This window comes from Egretta garzetta, unplaced genomic scaffold, assembly GCF_000687185.1.
Source record: "Egretta garzetta isolate BGI_Z169 unplaced genomic scaffold, ASM68718v1 scaffold112, whole genome shotgun sequence".
Lineage (NCBI taxonomy): Eukaryota > Metazoa > Chordata > Aves > Pelecaniformes > Ardeidae > Egretta > Egretta garzetta.
In genome coordinates, this window is record NW_009258884.1 from 851,417 (window position 1) to 870,883 (window position 19,467).

Here is a 19,467-nt window from a genome sequence, read left to right on the forward strand (position 1 = left end):
CTGTAAAAAGTATCACTCAGCCCATCACAAGTAATGTACTCAGTAAAAATTGCTTGAGTGGAAAAGGGGACCAAAGAAAAGCATAGCAAGAGTAGTCCTACAATCGCTGCTCGTCCAAAAGGACAGGCTTGTGTCCTGAGAGAGCAAGTAGAGTTGGAAAGAAATGAAATACCAGCCCTGCCGATCCCGATGGATTCATTCAAAGATGTCCACCTCTCTGCAGCTTCCTGGGGCCCCGTGCTGGTAGCAGCGTTCACGATCAACAGGGTGATCTGTCTGTCCTTCTGACATCAGCTGGGGGATTAGATGGTGAAAAATAAAAGCTGATATTCCTTGTGGCAATAGAATCGGTCATTCTTGGCATGGTGGGAATAAGGGGAAGTGCCTGGCAGCTCCTATTTTCTTTCATCTCTTCTTGCAATCCTTTTTGATCGTTTTCTCATGCCAAGTTTTGTTTTCGAGCAGTTCAGGGAAGATTTGTATTTATAAGCAAAGGGAGGATGCAGCCCTGCTTACCTCGGATAGCTTTTACCAGGAGCAGCAATTCCCAGGCAGTCTCTTTCATTTGAGGTAATAATGGTTTTAGGAAATTTGTCGAATGTTAACAGTCAAACATCTTTTAACCACCTATCGATGGAGTGAAATTTGGCAGATGACAGAGGAACCTTGCGTTTTATTTCTAAAGGCTAAAGAGCTTGACAGCTGCACAGAGTCCCTTGAATTTATGAGATCTGAATGTTGGGGTTTGGGTTTTTTGTTTTTTTTTTTTCATATGGAACCCAGCAGAGTCTCTGACGGAAACTGTTGACCCTTCTTTGTGCTGTTTCTTTACTGTCTCGTCAAACATCTGGAAAACAGCATGTTTGCAGTCATTTCACAACATAATTTTGCATTTACATCATGTGTTATCTGGTAAAAGTTTTCTTGGTTTTCAAGGAAAAAAAAAAAAGGAAAAGAAAAAATCAGCAACTTGAAGGCTGCCATAAGGTCAAGTGGTGACGGTGGATGCTGCCTGTACTAAACATATGTTTAGCTCTGAAAAGCTAAGGCAGTTCCCAAAAATTTGGTAACCATTATAGTACTTCCTAAGTCAGTTCCGGATGTCAGGCCCTAGGTGGAGGGGGAAGGGGCCGCGCCGCGTTTTCTACGGCTTTCCACGAAAGGGATTTAGTCTGGCAGCTGATTCAGCCAAGGAGCACATCACGCAAGGCAGAGCTAGACAGGAAACGCTTCTGAAAGTGCTGTTTTGAGAGAGGATCATGGGATCAGGCGAGGAGCTGTGAACTTTACATGCAACCGGGGCCAGATAGCATTGCACTAGCCACCTGAGGGCTTAGAAATAAGAAAGGAAATTAAAGGATCATTTAAGTGGAGTGGGACCAGACAACTTAAATGACAATTTTCATCTTTGAGAAAGGAACACTGAAGTATATTGAATTCTTTGAAGTAAAGGAGGACGATTGATGTAGAGAATACTTTTGTTACATTCCACGCTCTGCTTTAGCAGTTCTTCTAATGTAACCCATCTCTAGTCAACCGCCTATTTATAGCGCTCACAAGATTTGACTTTTGAGACACAAGATTGTGTCTTCTTTAAACTGAATACCGTGTGCTCCTCTTAACGATCTGAAATTAGCTACTTAGGTAACACCTACATTCAAATATGTATTAATAAGTGTAATTAGCAGATTATTTACTTATATTTTGATTAACGTGAAGTAGTAAATATTTTTCTGTTGCTCATGGTAACCTCTTTAAATGTAATAAACTCGGGTATGAGCCTAGAACCCTTCAGAAGTTCATGATGGGTTAATAGCAAAGGTTATATCCCTTTCCTTCCCCTCTGGCATTCAGGATTAAACTTTTGGTCAGAAGCTGCTCCAACCCAGTGGTGTTCTCTGTGCTTCATGAATAGTCTGGCAGAGGTTGGGGGCGAAGCCATACAGGTCCTGCCGCTGCAGGTCCCGAGGAAGCCAGTTAATAACCAACAGAGGCCCTCTGCTAATGGGACGCTTGCAAAGCAATGAAGCCTACTGCTGCTGAAGCACAGGACCTTTCTTAATTTAAATCAGAGGTAAACCCAGAATCCAAAGCTGTGTTAAAACTACTATTGTCTGAGACGCAGAAGCTGACTGAGCTATGGCTGTACATCCCACCACAGAAATACCAAATGGTGAAGCATGTGCAAGAGACATCAAAATTTGGGCCGCGTAGAAGCATTTGCAGGTGCTCTTCTTTACCTCCCAGCTATAACTGAATCTGTTCTACAGTTTACAAAGTCCAAAACTTCTAGAAAAAAAAAATAAATTAGACAACAGTAAATAAGTCTGGTTTGTTGGTTTAGGACTGTAGAAGGTTTTTCTACAGGAATGCTCAGTTTCAGTGCTGGAGTCTGCTCCCTGGGTGGATGTGATTTCTGGACCTTCCTGAGCTTTGGAAGTAGGAACGATGGAAGATTCTTCTTTTTCTGTGATCTTTCCATGTATGGCCATAATCGCTTTATCTACATGGGCCAGGTTTCCAGGTACCATAGAGATGAGTCTTAACAGGGGAAAAATTGTGGATGGCTGCAATTGTGGTTTTGGAAAAGCTTGCTCTGGGATTTTTGTTTAACAGCTATTGGACAGGAGGATGCTTAGTTTGCTAATTTGGATGCCAATACTTAGTACGGTTTTACAGCTCACAGTTATTTCATAGTGGTACTGGCATCCAAGCTACTTGGGAAAAAGCAGAAAGGTTTTGGGTGTGCATTCAGCTTTTTTCTGTGATGTGTTTGGCAAGCGCTGACGCAGACTTGGGAATTTGGACAATTTTAAGGAATAATAATGACCACTGAAATATTAATTGTTTCTGCAGTTGGAACATCACGCGGTAGTTTTAAAGGGATCAGATGCAGGGAGATCCTCGTGAGTACAGATAACCTATGGAGATATTTTCCTTTTAAGATGACATCTATTCAGTTGTGTTTATAAATAACCTTTTAAAACAAAAGAAATGGACAAAATACTTTCCTCTTCCATTGCAATAATATATGAGGGGTCTTGGGAATGTGTTACCTTCTATCAGTTTCCCTTTCCTCGTCACTCAGTTTTCATCATACACTGATCTTTTTCCCCAGAAACTGTAGGACGGTAGCACTACGTATTCGTTACCAAGTTTGTTTCCTTGAATGTTTTCTAGTAGGAGGTAGAAGTGAAATACACGGAATTAGTCGAACCAAGCTCAAGGGCGATAGCGCGTTTTCCTCTTTATCAGTAAAGTACCCTTTATACAGTGAGAACAATTTGTGTGCAAGAGGCTTTTAAATAATTTCTCCGAATGCAAGTCCTGTTAAGCCTAGAAGGTAGTGATGGTTCACTGACTTATTATTTTTATGTAGGCCATTCTTCCTTGAGGCCACTAAGCCTTCAGGTTTCTCCAAGCCTTTAGTGGTCTGCACTTTGCTGTTATTCTTTCCCTGAGAGTGCTGATTAGTGACTTGCGGTATGGATGCTGATTTATCGCAGCCGAGAGTTGCCCCTTGGGGGCTGAGCAGAAACACTCATGAAGGAGCCCTGATTAAAAAGAGTGGTAATGAAGACAAATGTTTCAGAGGGAGTCAAGAGCAAACCAGGCCTTGGCATTCCCACTGCTCCTCTGAGCTTTTGGAGAGGAGGTAACAGTGGCCAAAGGAAATATTTCCCCCTTGTTGTTTATTTCTCATGGCACTGGAAAAATTTTTCTTTTCCTCCTGGGTGTTCTAACTCTCACTTGTTAACTGCTTTTCATGCAGGGTTGCAATTAACCCTTGGCAGATACTTACCATGTTCCCTTTATATTCGCTCTATACATAAAGAAGTTTTTATGTTTTGACCTGTTAACCATTTTAAGATTCTTTAAACTTGACAGTTTCATCTAATTTCTCACGTCATTAAATTGTACTTTATTTTCCAACAGTCTGTTCACATGAGGTTTGGTGTTTGTTTGATATCTTTAATCATCTTTTTTTCCGCACTGCCCTTTTTAATAAGGAAAAAGAAAGGCAAAAAGTAATGCTTACAACCGAGTTTTAAACCAGAGAGAGGTCAGAAAGTTCCTATCTAGTGTTTGCTGTGTAACTAAAGACAGATTTCAAAAGCATATTGGTAGGATCTAGATGGTCCAACACTTCTATTAACTAGGAATTAAAAAAAAAAACCCACCACCACCTTAATGATTTTGCCCTATTGTAGTAGGTTTTTTTAATTCTGTGCTTTTTTTCATTTTTAAAGATCAGCATGGGTTATAATTAGTGTATGAACTAAAAAGCTGAGTACGTGAGAAAACATGCCTTGACTGTATTGGTCTTTGTATTATGCTTGCAGGGATTAGGTAGGCCTGTTAAAACCCATCCTGATCTCTGCAGTTCCTTTTGTGTCAGATTTGTGTTCATGTGAAGATGCTGTTGATCCAGCGAGGAGATGCATCCACTGTAGGAGTATTTATTAAAGAAGCAGTGACTGGCACCGAGCTGCGCCGGTGTGCCTGGTGCACCTTTGCTCTCTGCACCCTGACCAGGCATGGTGCAGGAGCCAGTTTCTGAACAGGAGCTGGTATTGCTGCATGGGGCTCTTCCCTGTAAGGCACAAGAGTTTGCGCTTGTCCTTGTTGAGTTTCACCAGGTTCCAGTCAGCCTGTTCTTCCCCAGTCCCCCAGATTGGCAGCCCTACCCCTGAGCACTTTGACGCATCCTCCTTTGGTGTCAGCTGTAAATGTGATGAGGGTGCGCTCGGTTGTCTCTTCCAAGTCAGCGATGAGGACAAGTCCCAGGACAGGCCCCATGGTACTCCACTTGCTGGAGCCTCCAGGTTGAGTGTGACCTGTTAATCACTACTTGCTGAGCTCGATTGGCCAAAAAAGATAGGCAAAACCAAAGTGCAGTGGGGAAACTGTGACTGTGATCTTGCGTCTCAGACGGGTAAGTCTGAATGGCACAAAGAAGGGAGCGTTCATGAATTTGGGATGCATTCCCATGCCATCCTTCCAGCTTTGGTAAAAGTTGTCCCTCCCTTCCTTCAGGAAACAAGCGGTGAGCTGAACACTTCCTGAGCAGTGAGGATGTGTGCATGGCCCTTTGCATTCAATGAGAATTGCAGGGTACTTCCCAAATGAGAAATTTAATTAACATGAAATTTTATCTTGCACTTTGCTTTAGAATGATTTTCTCACCTATCATGCAGAAATGTTCTTTCTAAAACAGTGTGATAAAGGAACAGCTCATGCAAGAAAAGAACAGGAGAAGGGTTTTCTCTGATTGACTGGCCTCGTTCATGATGCACCTAAAAGGTCAAAGATTGTTTTGAGAAAGTATTTTAAAGGATGGGTCTGTGTTTTCTCTCTGTCTGAGAATCTACTTACAACTTCCATAGTAGTTCATGCAGTGTTAAATAAGCTTACTGGACTAGGACATCCTAGGGCTACTATTTAATCAGTCTTATACTTGCAAAGTATTAGAATGTAGACATTTTCAAGCGTTAGGTTTGAAAAAGAAAACACCAATTCCTTAATATCGTTTTGTCAAACTGAATTATTTTGTATGCTAGTGACACAGAACGGACCAACACTGGGGACTGTGCGCTTCACGATAGGTGAAAGACTGTGTGTGAATTGGTGCCAGATTTTTAAAGTGGTTGCTCAGCTACTTAGCTTTGAAAATCCAAATGACATCAGAAGCTTTCAAAACTGGCTAAGGAATCTCAAAGGCTTGTACAATTTTAGAAGGAACTTTTGAAAATTATTTGTGAAGATACTGTTTCGTACACCTCACAAGTCCATCATTTTAGCAATGTGAACTTAGCTAAATTTAGTCCATAATTATAAAGAATTCAGGAAATGTTGATTATTTATCGCTAAATGAAGAGTCATGTGAGTTTTTTGACAATACAAAACGTTGAGTGTAAAGGGGAGCTACAACTTGTTCCTAACAGTGTCTGGAATGTTAAAAGATCACAGCAACTGGTGTGAGCGTCATGGCACCAGCCGTCGTCCCCGAGCCATTGCGCTATTCGGAATTTTGCAAATTTTTGTTTTTAAATCTGACTAACTTGTGGGTGTTGGAGAGCTAGTTTGAGGCTGGCATTGCTGCACTAGTCAGGCTGCATCACCATCAGCTGCCCACTAATTATCAGGAAATTTATAGCTGCATTAGGTAAATGTCACTTCACTGCAGTGGCCTGGAATAAGAGCGTTTTCTGCTCTGAATTAGCACCATCGGCACGTCTCGGTGAGAGTCTATCCATGCAAGCTAAGGGCTTTATTTATGCACAAGCGTATTAGGGTTTTAAGAAAGGGTAGCTGAAAGATGTTGTATTGCTTTTTTTTTTTTTTGAACTATAACCTCTCTCCATTATAAATGTATTTTTATTTACTCATTATGCATAATCACATGTAAAGTGTTTAAAAATAATTTGCTAATTCCAGAATGGCTAGATCTGCATTTAGTAACGTAATATTCTGTGTATACTTAATCTGCAGGAACTCTTTGGAAAGATAATCCAGAACAAGGCTTACTTGGTCTGTATTCCTTTTGGTAAAATTCTGTGTTAGGCGATGTAGGACTTCTGCAAATTTAAGCAAGTGTTCTCAAATGTTGCGGAATTAAATAGTGTCTCCTGGATTCATGTTGCTGAGTTGCTCTGTAGAGCAGTAGCCTCTCCAGCTGAGGTTCTGGGCAAATAGTTACCACTGTCTTTAAGTATGGAAGCAAGGGCATGCAGTTGTCCATTCCGATGCACAAACCTCTCTTGGAAAAAAGCTGAAGGATCTCACATCCCTAAAGGCTGAAGATAGAAGAAACTTGAAGGTTAAAAAAAACCCAAACGCATACCTTATAAAAAAAAAAATCCCACCTTCATTCTTAACGCACTGGAAATAAGGTTCCTAACTCTTCCCAAAAGCTTGTCCAAAAGAGCATTGTGAAATTCATTGTGCTTCAGAATGGTGCCAGAATATCTGAAGAGTTTGCCACTATGAATTCTTTATAAATACCAGAGTGAGTGATGGCTGCTATTCTCCAAATGACAACATCTCAACAATTACAACACACTATAAAAATAGAAGGCCACTTAAGAAATGCTGACTAAATTCTAGACAAACTTATCCTTTAAATCTGTTTTAAAGAACTAAATGGCTTTAGTGGTTCTTTTGCATTTTTCTACTATAAAATCAACTGTAAACTTTTGAAAATCCATTTTTTAAAAAATTGTACGTGCTTGAGCTGGGCCTGGTACAAGTGTTTCAGATAACTTCTAAATCCCTGATTTTTAGGAAACTTATAAAGGCAATCTTTGGACTTTCATTTACAGGGTTGTTTGCTTGCTGTGTAGTAAATAACATGCAAATGGACAGAAGGGATATTTAGCTCACTTTCTGCTGTTTCTGCTGGGTGATAACCTGGAATTCTGTGCATATCAGTTTTGGATATCCTCTCAAAACATTTCCTTAATTATGTCTCCTTTCACAAACAATCCTATAAAGCAAGAAACCAAAATTGCAGGCAAAGCATTACTTCTATTCGCTGAGCCCCAATGCACTTTCTCGATTTCTGGATGTTTATCTGTGCGGGCGAGGCGCCTACCACGCACTGCTGTTGCATAGTAGATTCGCTACAGTTAATTAGAAAGTAGAAGAGATTTAAAGAAAGTCGCTGTCCAGTATTAAGCACTTGGTTTCCCTTCTTTTTTTCCTCTTGCTGCTTTTATGGTTCAAAGTGATACAGATCAGACAAGGCTTTTGCATACTGTATTCAGTGGGCCTTTCTTCTGGGTTAGTAACACAAGTACTGGCACAGGCCAACCGAACCACTTACTTCAAAAGGATCTTTTTATTAGATAAGAGCAGATACTTACACATCGTAGTCAGAGGAATATAATTTTTACAAAAGACAATTCTGCCTGCGGGTCTGTTTCAAGGTTGGATTGAAGTTGCTTCCCTTTGTTCTTCATAAGATGTAAAACCCCACGACCCCCCCCTCTGCCGTACCTCCCAATCCCAGCGTGCGAGCAAGGGACTGAAATTCTGGGAGTAAACTCAGTCTTAAACTGTCGTGTGAGAGAAGACTTCATCTCTTCCCCCTGCATAGTTAGTGGCAGAGAGTTCTCCCCAGTATGCTCAGTAGAAAAACAGGGATTGTTTGGGGTTTTTTTTTATAGTGTGTCTGGGTGTTTAATTACCTTCTCTTATGTGAGGGATGGTTTAACTTGGGAATTTTGAATTTGACTCGGGTGGAGCAAGATCAAACCATGCAAGCAGGCATCAGTCAGCTGTACCTTGCACGCAGCTTTATGTTAACATACTGAACGTGGGTCTGATGATCCACACTACCTACTGAAAAGGGTGTCTTGCCCGTGGTGGTTTGCAGGGCTCCAACAAGCAGCCAGGGGGAAACGCTGTTCTCCCCTGCAAGGCTGTATTTTAACTGGTTGTGTATGATACCTTAGTTATTGTAGTGAAACTTTATTTGACTTACTATTGTACCAGGGGGATGCGAAGGGTAGGGAGGAACTAAATATGAATCTGCTGTTTCTCTGCGCTGTTAGTGCCAGATTTGTCAAAGTTTTACCTGAGTGCTATGTGCAAAAGTAGTTCTTAGTGGCTGGAGAAGCGCTTGGTTCATGGTAAAGTTGAAGTTCTGTTGATGTAAACGGGTATCTTCAATCATAGCCATCCTAAAATACTTGGGGCTTTTTGGTGAAGATAGTGTTTCATCATTTAAAGCCAGTATTTGGAAGAGCCTTGAAGCCTGTATGTGAAAGGACTAAAGAGCTGAAATAAATAAAACTAAAGGATATGACAGAGTCCACTGGAGATAAAAGGTACTATTCCTGTATCTATCTACATACGTACGTACATGTGTCTTTCCAGTTTGCATTGCTTACCTTTTGGAAAGCTTGCCTTGGAAACCACAAATGCACCTCCCTGTTCAGCAAACAGGTACTGTTTGGATCATTTGAGCTCAGCAAAGTCTAAATTGCTTCTTTGGAGGTTGGTGGATCTCCACCAAAACTTGGCAAAAGGAACTGTGTAAATCCTACAGCTTTTGTGATAAGCTGAGAAGCCGGGCAGAGGTTTTGAACAGCTGCTGGTTTAGTTTAAAAACTGACTTTTTAGGGCCTTTCCTTAGCCATTAGCAACCTAGATTGTGAGAAGATAAGGCCCTGGTGGAACAGAAGTATGTGAAGGTGTGTGCACGTAGTTTTTAAAATTGCCTCTAGAAATGAGTTTTAAATCTCTCCCTCCTATTTTATAGTCAGTTAGGGGTTCACGGTGATACTTAGCTTTGTTGCCAGTGGGAGAAGAATTGGCATAGTCTAGATTACCACTTCCAAAATTTACCGTTCCCTGGCTCTAGCAATGACCTGCCCAAGGGTGATTTTTTCCCTCTAGGTTCTCCCTTACTGTAGCTGTAAGCTTGGTCTGTCTGAGGGCTGCGTTTATATTCTTTATAAACCAAGATCATTCTCTGTTCCAGAAGTTAAAACATTCCTGAGATGGCAAACAGCTTAGAAGGCTTGCTTCAAAAGATGCCTAATTACTCTGCGTATTTATAGCATTCATGGTAAATGCCAGTCTCCAGGGAAACAGGTAAGCACAAGGCAAGTGCTGGGAGAGGGCTTACACGCAGATATATAGGAAGGGACTCGTGCCTGAGGTCCCTTCAGTCCAGCGTTCCGATTGCGGGTTAATATTTTGTAAGCTGGGCAGGTTGCTTTTCTGGAATGCCTAAGTGCGTTGCAGACATCCGTGTGACAATCGGTGGAGGGCTTCTCATCTGCGATAGTAAATTAATAAACAGCCAGACTGTTCTTGCATAAAACTTTTATACTAGTGCTTTTCTATAAGAAATGACCTTATATAATTTGGTACATTACAGTGGTATGAATTTATAACAAATACGTATATAACATAGCATTTGGATATTGCATGATTTAAAATAACGTTATGTTCTAATTTGGAAGTGTTCTGACAGACTCTGACTGCGTAAAAGACACTTTTTCCTCTAAATTTAACCTGATTGATCATTTTGCAAATGCGTTATTAGTTTGATGCAAACAGAATACAGAATGGATAAAATAATCTCGTACAAAACAAGCGCGTTTTTGATGGGAGTGATTTATTGCTAGCTTTTACCATGTTTTATACAGAGCTGCTCAGAATTAAACATGGTGCTTTAAAAATACTTTAGACAGTGTTCCCAGAACGTACATAATTTTGAGCAGTTTTACTGACAATTGCTTTTTTATGGGCCCTGATGGAAGCGAATGACAATCTTCGCGTTCCCTGGAGGAGCATCTATGCAGACAGAGCCGCTGTTGTGATTTTTATTCGTGATCTAAGTACAATCTCAAAAATTTGGACTAGTTGGAAAGGTTGAGGTGTGTGGTGCAGGGATGTGGCAGCTCTCTTCTGGGAGGGTTTGTGACATTGGAGCCTAACTCCTGCCTTACACCGTTTGCGTTGGGCATGGTAGCCCAATGATCCTTAGGACGGCCGCTCGCAGTCTGGCATCCTCTTACCCCGCGGCACTGCTGAGGTGACCTCCAGTCCACTGCTTACCTGTCCTGCTCCTAAATCCTCATTAACCAGCTTGACAACATGAAAGCGAGACGCAGGACACTTGTAGTTGGTCGAGGTTTTGGGCACCGTTGAGCTAGTTGGGAAGGAGAGAGCCAACATTTCAACAAGTGTCACTGCCGCTTTCTCTTTTTGGGCGGCTGGTGCCGGAGCGGTTCCTACTCCGCGCAGCAGCGTCTTGAATGCCAGTAATGAATGGTAATCCAGCCTGATTGTTCCAGGGTCAAACACACACAAAAAAAGAAATCAGTCAGGGTGACAGTGTGGTAAATCATGTTTGTTTACCTTGCCTATTAGGTTGGGGTTTGCTTCTTTTTTTTTTTTTTTTTTTAGCTGTCATTTTAGTGTGTGCTTTTCATTCCCTTTTAGCGCGTGGGTAAGAACACAGGCATTCCAGCTGAGCTCAGTCTTCCTCGTGAGGTGAGGACTTTTGTCCTCTGTTTGTCGTTATGCAATATTGTGTTGCTTTCGGTGATGAAGTAAAGGAGGGGGGAAAAAAATTGTCTGCCAATATGACTGATATTTGGATGATTTATCTCATTCCTTTTCTGAGTAACCTAACTTTGACATTATTCATGAACTCCAAGCCTTGCTTGCGTTGTTCTTGCTAGTAGAAAACATAGCAAGGATGTAGTGGGTAATTGAACCCAGATGCACCGAAGGCTGCTCAGCCAGACTGTTGTTTTAGCCTACACTAGTAGGTTTTCTAATACGAGTTTGACCTTACTTTGAAACATTCTCAGAATACCATAATTTAATACCAATTTATATACTTTTGCTTTAAGATGGGGTAGAGTCATTCGAAACGGTAATGAAACACTTTCTACCTGTTAATATAGGAGATACAGAAAGAGTTTTGGAGTTAATTTACCTATCTAAGGAACAAGTTTTTACATGCTGCCTCTCTAATTGGAGCATCATCGTGTGCCTGTAGTCGGGATCGTTACCATCAGGGAAAATAGATCTGTCAGCTTTAGCTGTGCCCGTTGTACGTGCCTGCCCCTGCAGCAAGGAGGCACGTTTGGCAGGAGGGCTTCAGGTAGGCAGCGATGTCAAGACTCACCAACAGTCCGTTTCAGTAAGTTCTTAAATGGAGTTTAAAAGGCATGGTACGTATTCATCCTAATTATTTTTAATGGGAGGTAAAAGTTTAGTGTATGTGTTCTGGGAGGTTAAGCTGCGTTAGTTAAACAGCTTAGAAATGCATTCCTGATTTTTTTTTTTAAAAGGGAAAAAAAGAAAAAAAAACAAACAAAAAAACAACCAACAAACCCCAACCAAAAAAACCCCCCATGTTTCACTGCCAGAATGGTAGTTTGATTTTGGCATACATGTAATGTACTTTCCATATCCACGCTGTATTTTTCTAAAGGAGGAGCTGCTAATAGCAGTACAGAGCCGAGCCGTGCTTCCCTCCTCAATACAAGCTTTGTCAGTAACAACCGAGCGCAAAAAAAAAATAAATAAAAAATCTTATAATTAAATTTCCTGTGAAGATAGCATACTTTTTTCTGCTTAAACAGAACTGGTTTTCATCCATTATTGCTCTGGTCAGGTGGAACTGAGGTTGCCACCTTATTAACGTGTCTGGCTAATTATTTGTTGTTATGTGATGGCAGGGAGTTCAAGTTTTGTGGCTGTACATCGACAGCTTGAAGTAAAGTAATAAACATGGTTTTGTGGCAGATTTTGAAGTCAAATACTTAAATTAATAAATTTTTTCCATTTCGATCCAATTCAGGGTTAATTCTTGTAACTGCTCTTGTGAAACAGAGGAAGGGATATTTCAGGGATATCGGAAGCGGGTGCAGTTATTTTAAATTCTTCTCAAGGTGTTGCTGTTCACAATAACGTCGGTTCAGCCGAAGTGGTGCTGCCATTAGCATCAAACCATAGTCCATTGCTTCATGTAAAAACCGAAGCTTTAATCGGACCGATGGTGGCAAACTGCTTTAAACCTGTTTGGCTTTGGGCAGTGCGGCTTAAAATATAGAAAGCGAGAAATTAAAAATGCTTTAGTGTTTTTCTTTCTGTTCTTTTATCAGAAATGTTCATTCAGACCATAACAACTGTTAGAACAAGATAACAACTTCAGGCCAGCTGTCAAATGTTTACCATTATCAAACCTCTCCCTAGGGTAAGATGCGACTTTGGCTCGCCTCACCGGCAGTAATTTAATTTTTCCTTCGTTCTGACTCGGAAATGGCAGCATTTTTCAAAGCTTCCTCCCACTGATGGCTGAAATTTTCCTTGTGAAATGATTTCCACCAGTCTTGAATCTTTCTTGCTTCTGCCGTCTTCACCTTTACTGATGGTTCTGCAACTCATCACCAGCTATGCAAACTGACAGTTCACATCCTGGGGCAGCAGCCGGGTCTGGCCTGCAGAAAGGAGCAGCCTGACCAAATTTACGCTCACAAGATCTCTTAATTCACAAAAGCATTTGCTCTAGTTCCTGTGCTCTGCTGCAGGGGCTTTTGGGGGGGCGAGCAGGAGAGCGTTCGGAGGGGAGAGAGGCACTCTTCACACTCTGCTGAGTACACAGGCTTTCGAGATGAAAAACAGACGGAAAGAGACATTTCCAGCCATCTTGCTGATCTATGCAGGGGTTCACTGAACTGTGCAACGTAGCACCAGACCCATGTATCATTTAATGTGCTAATTTCTTCTTTCTTTTTTTTTTTTTGAGTGAAGGAGTCTTTCATTTTGTTGACAAGCATATTAAAATTAAAAGTGGAAACAGTTAAAAGAGAGCCTAAAATGTAAACTCAATACCCACCGGTTACTTCCTTCTTTGATATTTAGAGCTATGGAGAGATCTGCTTAGTTTTGAAAAGCCTCTGACAAATGAGAATAGTCAGAATAAGTTTTCTATTTGGTCTGAACTGCACGTAACATCATGATTCCCCCCCGCCCCCCCAAGCTGAAACATATACCGTATGCTTGCCCAAATGCTTCCCCTTCTTGCACTGCGAGACAGATACAAAACTTTTGTTAAATTCTTTTCCTAGACCAATATTTTGTTCCTTTTCCCTTGCAGCCACTCCCTCCCACCCAAGGTAGTTTGCAGCCAAGAGAAAAGCGATGCTCCCCGCGTCGCCCTTAGCGCAGCCGGGGTGTGCTTGCTCGGTAGCAAAAGGTCATTCAAACACTTTTTTGGTGTTCTTTGGCTCCCTATTGGAAGCTTCTCCTAAGAATAACCCATTTTACATTTTTTGTGATTACTTTGGAGAAAAAATATGCAATAATACCAGAATGGAAATGGGGGGGAAACAACATTCCAAGTAATTTGATCGCACTCCTGTAGTATTTGCTTTGGTACTTTCCTATCATTAGCTATCCAGTTGCTTAAGGAGCAGCTGCACGGTCTGGTAAATTAATATATGTTGTAGTCAGAAGTTTAGACAGAAGGAAAAGTTAACTTAGTTTGCGCTAACATAGATCCTGATCTCGCTAACTGGTATTCTAATTGAAGGCGGAGGAATTTTTAGCTCTTTTAGTGTGTAAAGTAGCCCTGTCTCTCAGTAATGGTGGTGTTTAAAACAAAAAATTATATCTTTTTTTCTAATGGCATCTCGTGTTCTTAGCATTAACTCTACTTGTGTTTTCTGAGATTTTAGGCATTGTGAGAAATATGAGAGATTTGCAAACAGGGGCAAGGAGGGGTCAGATGTATCAAATGCGTGGATTACAGCAAGCAGAGTACCCTGCCTTAGAAACACGAATTCATAGGAGAGCTGCTTTCTGCAGAGACTTTGAGGAGCACAAAGAGCGGTAACTGGTCGAGATATTTGTCATCTTAATAAACTGACAAAATGGAAAAATAAACATGGATCTTATCAGTCTGCATTTTTGTTCGGGATGAAAGTGTTTGAAGAAAAATCATAAAGGAATCCGTGGTAGCTCAAGGAGGTTAAACTCAACAGTTGTTTCCTTTGAAGTGTATGACCATGAGGTTAATTGCCAAAACTGCTTGTGGAAAAGGTGGTAACAATTTAACAAGACTGTACAACTGCAGCAACTCAGATGAATATCAGGTGCTTGCAGATGGAGGGGTTTTTTGCGTAACAGGAAAAGGGGAGAAAAAACCAGAATGAGAACCAGGGGCCAGAGCGGGAGAAGAAAAGCCCGACTAAACAGCCAATAATTCCTTGTTTGCTTTGCCAATGAGGCTGTAATTGGCCGGGAGGTTAATCGCAGCCTGTGGATTGGCGGGCGGCAGCGCTCGCTCCACGCTGTTAGACGGGAGACGGCAATTGTTGGAGCTTTCACGTCTCTTCTTCAGGCTCACGACGACTCTGATTTATTAATCCCAGTAAGACTGCTGCGAGGAGTTTACAGTTCAAGGCATGGGGTTTGGGATTTCTGCTGCTTGCAGTCAGGTTTATTCCAGAATTTATTTTCCCACTCTGGATCAGTAGGTTCATTTGTCCCTTTCTGAATCTACCATACTTCTCAATCTTTCTTAATTTAGTGGGAATAAAGTCTTTAAACACGGAATTCCCTCAAGCCCTCCAGAAACCCAGTTAGGTCAGTGCAGTATAACTGGAAAGGTGAAATCATTTATCATTAGTTGCACTGGGTAAACAGGGATGCAAAAGTGTGGTAGAAACAGAAGAACTTCTAATGTTGCTTTTCACTTCTAGAGGGAGACCCTTTATAATTTTAGCAATATCATCAGGATATTTCAACTTTGTCATTCCTTCTCAGAATTTGGGGGTGGTCTTCCATTACTCTATTTTACATCTGTAGCAATTTGTGGAACTTGGAAAATGTGTACAAAGTACAGCTTTTTCAAGCTTTTTCTCCTGTAGACAAAGAGCTGGCAATGCCTGAAAACAGTGAAATGAGAAGGAATCTTTAAGTCATTAACTGAACTCTTTTGAACCTCAAAGGAAGTTTGTTTATGGCAGAAAGCTTGCTCGCCAGTCGCTAATCCCTATTTACATAGATTTCTCTCTGTCAGATATCCTTAATGAACTGCAAGTTTTATTAATGACAATTTGAATAATATTTTTATGGCTCAATGTTTAACTAAGCAACAGGCAAAACTTTGAAACCTTTCTACTACAACATCATTTACTTGCTCAACTGGAAAGCCAAAGCAGCAGCAAGCCTGAATCCTAAACTTAATGCATACTGTAATTTTTCATGTCTTGTTTTGCTGTTTTCATATTGCGTATTAAAAGCAAAACTTCTTCTGGGAAGAGGCCTCCCTTTGCAGCAAACCAACCTCTGCGCTCCAGCTGGAGCGTCACGGTGTGCTGCTGGCCGCCACGCGCAGCAGTCAGGAAATGTTGTGTGCTAATGTATGGGATGTAATGCAAACGATCATAACTCTGGTCTGGTAAGGAGTCGTGAATTTGGGTCACAGTGGAATGGCCCAAATAATGACACTCTGATGTATGTTATTTAACCTATCACTTACTTCTTATAAACAGAATTCATTGAATCATAAAGTCGGGCATCTACTGGAGGTGATTACAACCCAAGGGCGAGGTATTTAGAAACCGCCAGTTCCATCCTTTCCTAAGAGATCTGACTGAGCGAAACAACTAAATTGGTCAGGAAGAACTATGGGTGCCAAACACCTATAAATCTACCGTAGGGTCTTGTCTGTCGTAAGCCTTTTACATGTTTACGATTCGATTATGGCCCTTGCGTTGTTCCTGTGCCAGCGATGTTTTACAAGTGGCAGAAACCCTGTGTCCAGCCCTCCCGAAGGTACCTGCCAGTCTGGCTTTTTTATTAAGCAGATACAGCACTTACCTAACGCCTTTGCTATAAAGCACGATTCAGACTCCTGAGAGGGGCGAAAGAACTCTGTTTACAAGTGTGCTATCTCTCCAATATTGATTTAGACTCTGCTCACAAAGACAACGGCGTGTTGAAAATACCTGCTGCTTAATATAGACCATCCTTACTTATTTTTCAAACTAACGTGGTCTGCGCTGATATCTAGCGGGTTGGTGTGACTCGGCAGACAGAAAAGCCTCGCCGTCGCTGGGATGCCAAGCAAGTTGCAGCTAGAGCAAAGAGGAGAGGCCAACGCTCATTCAGTTTTAAATTCTAAGAATATTTCTTTTTCATTATAAGAACACATGCTCGCTAAAACACATGGGGGAAGATATTCTTCCACATCATTCCTCTTCATAAGAAAAAAAAAAAAGGAAAGGGGATGGGAGGAAGAAAAAAAGGCTTTACAATCTGCATATGCAAATCTTGCCATGTTCCTCCTAGACAGGAGGAAACTCTAACTCTCAATAGATATTTATTTTCTAAATTGGCGACAGACATGCAAGCGAGAACGTTCAAATGACTTCAGCTCTCTTTCTGCCTTCATTATGTCAGGCTAGCAGATCACATATGGCATTATGGAAATCAGTAAATGAAAACCATATTGATCAGCATTGAGAACAAATGTAAAAAAGCTGGGCTAAAGGAGGAGAGGTGGAGAAGTATGCTCCACTGTTCAACCTGATAGGCCCTCGTTAAGGCCTTTAATCATTTATTAATGTAAACTCCCTCCTTCCCTTTCCACTCAAATTACCTCAGCCATAGAGCATCCTGCTCCATTTATCTTTTAATGTTTCCTTTATTTAATTTATTTTTAAGCTATACATTATACTTTTATTACAAAATCAAGGTTTGTTTTTTTTTTCTTTTTTAGAGGACAGTACTGAGCAACCAGATTTGATATAAATGTCCCAGCCAGCTTGCTTGAGCGTTAAGGGGAAGAAAAGCAAGATTTGCTTTCCATCCGATGGCAGGTTTGGTGTGCTGGAGGACTTGCAGTGAAAAGGAGTGTGTGTTACAGAGCCTCCCCCACTTCACGCTGTTTGTAATTAAGGTTGTGTCAGCATTTCCATCATAAACCCTTGTTTACAGGGTTTATAATTCAGCTGTGAAAACTTGCTCCAGGCCAGATTTGACATGCGAAGGTTCAACCTCACAGTAAAGGAGACTTCTACCCTACCTCCCTCCCCCAAATCTAAAAGCCACTTAGTCCCAAAAATAAACTAAAAAAAAAAAAGCATAGTGATGGTTTCTTGGGACAATTGAAGAAAATTATTATTAACAAAAAAAGCACATTGGGCCAGTGTCCTACTTAAACAACTCTTGAAAATCAGGTTGAGCCCCAAACCTGACCGGACTGGGTGCCAGTTTTAGCAGAAGCGAGCTTTTTCGGTCGGGTCTGTAACTTGCAGTCATTCATCAAAATCTTGAGTGACAGACATCTCAATCTTGATGGCCGTTTGCTTGAATACTCTCTCATTCTCTCAGTTTAGATAGAAATTTCCACAACAATAATTAAGGGGTTCTGCTTTGAAATTTGTACCGGTTTATGCTTCTGACAAAGCTCTTACTGGCCCATGGGGTATTTCCCAGTACCCTCTCTGATGTGTAACGTAGGCTGTTCTTAGAGATAATAATATACTTTTTACTTGGAATCTGCGTCTTTCCCACAGCAGAAATATTTTCACTGGCATTTTTTAATCCGTTTGGTTAAAAAAAAAAAAAGTCTGATTTGTGTGTGTATGTTTTTGGAGCAGTTGGGGGTCTGTCGCATGTTCGTTTAAAAATAACTAATAAGAAGCATGAAGAATAGCCAGAATGGTCTCCCCTTCGCCAGCGCAGATCGAGAAGCTGGGAATAAGCATGGAGCTGCACCAGTTGGGCATCTTGTTCAGCTCACGGCTCCGGCAGCACCGTGGGCTTGCGGGGTCGAGGTGCAGTGGGCACGCTGCTCCCGGAAAAGCACGACAGCCCGGGCTGTGAATTTCTGAGCCGCTGTCAGTTTTAGTTAAATCCTTATGATTGTAACATTTTTCTGTTCTCTGTGATAATGGACTTCAAGTCTCAGTCATGGAGATGGCTCCTGATTGATATGGAATGATACTGGCGTCGCACGCTGCAGTATGTACATCTAATTTATTTTAAGTGGTATTCCAGATTTTTCGGGGGACAATTCCTAAGGGGCAGCAAAAGATGCGTACAGTGATGGATCTCTAAAATATGTGTGCAAAACGTATTCCGTCCTTCCTCTCTCTTTGCACACTCACCCACTTCCAACTTCTTTTCCTCTTTGACTCGCATTACAATTCTACTTTCCTTTCTCTGCTCTCAACATCAAACAGTATATAAATTACAGCAAGAGTGCTGTCTGTGGCAGACATACAGTCCTTGTTTGTGGCAGAAGAGCAGAGCATTAAACAGTGAGTGGACTATGCGGAGAGCTCGCTCTCTCTCTCCCTGTTCCCAGTGGGAGTGTTGTTTATAGAGCATTATAATTTATAACTGAAGAGAGTGGATTTAATTTCAGTGGAGGGGGCTCGCCAGCAGGGCGCCAGCCTGCAATCATATGAATCAGCAAGCTGCAAACTCTATTGAATGGAAAGTATTATCGCTGGCCACAAACGGACACTGTTTCTCCTTAAACAACTCCCTCGGTGCAGGAAGACGTTGTCTTCATTCATCTATTTTACATATCTACTCCTGTTTTAATTTTGCTGTTTCCTAAAAGTCTTTTCTTTTCAGAATGCATCTTTTCTTTTACTGCCTTCCTTCCTGATCTAACATTGGAAACCGATTATTGTGTGTGTGTGTTGCTGATTTTGTAGCTCTTAAACTCGCCTTTTCTTAGGGTGCCTGTGTTTTGGTTTTAGTCTTTAAAATGCCGTTTTCTTCTGATCCTGTGTACAAGCAACTTTCATGGAAACCAAAGTTAAACATGCAAACAAGAGGATGATAATCCATTAGCATTAATATTGTAAAATGGTCGTCAGATCCAATCACAGGAGTTTTTATTTAATCATGGATGTTCTGTGTGTTTCCCCTGCCTTTCTCTTGCTCAAACGGAAAATCTTTTTTCCCCTC

General features: G+C 41.3%; 1 protein-coding gene across 4 annotated transcripts in view; it reads left to right on the forward strand.

Moving 5' to 3' along the window:
• BCAS3 (BCAS3 microtubule associated cell migration factor) overlaps positions 1-19,467 on the forward strand; it is a 384,390-nt gene that overhangs the window by 199,087 nt on the left and 165,836 nt on the right. The window lies entirely within an intron of this gene.